Raw genomic sequence first — 1,757 nt, 5'->3', positions numbered from 1 at the left:
CTTCCTCCGCCCACCCAGCTCCCGATCCCCCACCCGGGTCCCGGCCGCGCGCCCTCCCTCCAGGCTGCTGGCGCAGCGGGGGCTGCGCTGGGGGTCCCCCGCCCGGCCCGCCCTGCGCCGCGCTCACCCCCGAGAGGATGCCGATTCCAACTTGGATCGGGGGAGGGAACGTCCTGGATGCCGAGCGCCTCCCGGCTGTTTGCTCTTCTTTATTTGTTTTCTTCTCCGGGAAAGGAGGAAAACGGAGAGAAAAGGAAAGGGAAAGAAGCGGCACTGGCCGAGTCTGCCGGCGCCCGCTGGCTGCGCAGGAGCGAGGAGGGAGTCGAGGTGAGGGTCGCGCTCACTCTCTCCACGTTTTTTTTTTTTTTTTTGGCAAAGGCGGGGTCTTTTTGCAAACCAATGACACAACCCCACATGGGCCGGTCTCCCCCCCAACAGATACTCCTCACTACAAATCGGCTCTCTCGGGGGATTAGTGGCTGCGTGAAAGTGCACACAGGCGCGGTGGAGGGCGGGCGCGGCGGGCAGTCCCCAGCCCGCCTCGGCACGGCCCCGCCCGGGAGGCTCTCGGGAGGCGCTGGGGCCTCGGCGGCAAGGACCGGGGTCCCGCCGTGGCGGCTCGGAGTCCGCCCTCCGCTCGCTCTCCTTCCTCCTCCGCCCCTTCCACGTGGGGCCCGGGGCGGCCGGCCACGTGGGGGAACGCGAGCCTGGGCGGGCCTCGGCGCGGCTCTCCGGGGTGGCCTCGGCCCTGGAGGGCCCCCGCCGGTTCGGCGGATCCAGCCTGCCCCCTTCCTGGCTTCGCGGCTGCAACTTCCTCCTGGGCCGCGGCGCGGGCCGCTCCTCCTGCGCTGGCCCGCGGGGTCAGGCGCGGGGCGGCTACAGGGGGCATCGCGCACCCCAGCCGGACCCGCGAGGCCGTGCCCGGCAGGCGGCGGCGGCCGGGGACACGCGCGCGAGGGCCCTGCGTGCCCAGCTTGGGGCGGTGGGTTCCCTGCGAGAAGCGAAACATTTTACACAGTGAAAAAAAAAGTTCCTTCCTGTTGTCTGGATCTCGCTGGAGCTATTTTTAAAGGCTCGCCCGCCGCGGGTCGGAGGCCCGAGCCTCGCGGGACGGAGGCGCGCTGGGCCTGGCGGCTCGGGCTCCGGGGCGTTCGCGGCGCCCTTCCGTGGCCGGAGCCCACCTGGCTGGACGTCCTGCGGCTGGAGTCTGGACAGCGAGCGGGCAGCGGGCCCCGCACCTGGGCCGGATTCTGTGCGGTGCCCCGAGACGTCCGAGCGCGGCTCCGGAAGGGAGCCGGCGGCTGCGGGCGCTGTTCCCCCAGCGCCCCGGGACCCCAAACTCCCCTGCCTCCCCAGGGTTCCACCAGGCATCCTCCAGGCTCTAGGGATGAGTGGTGCCCTCAAGCTCGATTTGCTTAAAAACCATATTGAGATGTTAGGACCTGGATTGAGATGTTGAGAAGGAAAAGCGCGGGGAGGGGTCTGAGGTTGGGCTTTTGAAGGCCGCAGCCCGGCCATTCCGTGAGCCAAGTGGCTCGGTGTGGCCTCCTGCACCCCGAGAGACCCACGCCCCGTCTGGCTGGAGAAACTTACAGCCTGGAGTGGGGTGGGGCAGGGAGGAGCCGCTGAGCCGAACCCCTTTCGCGCCCGGAGAGCTGCGCTAGGCCTCGCGGTCTTTACCTTTACTTATTTGCTAAAGCGCACCCAGATGCCGCCTGCCTGACTGCAGTGCAGGGGCTGTGGCTTCTATGATTGTT

The sequence above is a fragment of the Octodon degus genome, unplaced genomic scaffold (assembly GCF_000260255.1).
Source record: "Octodon degus isolate 3935 unplaced genomic scaffold, OctDeg1.0 scaffold00010, whole genome shotgun sequence".
In the NCBI taxonomy this organism is placed as follows: Eukaryota; Metazoa; Chordata; class Mammalia; order Rodentia; family Octodontidae; genus Octodon; species Octodon degus.
This window is presented reverse-complemented; position numbering follows the sequence as displayed.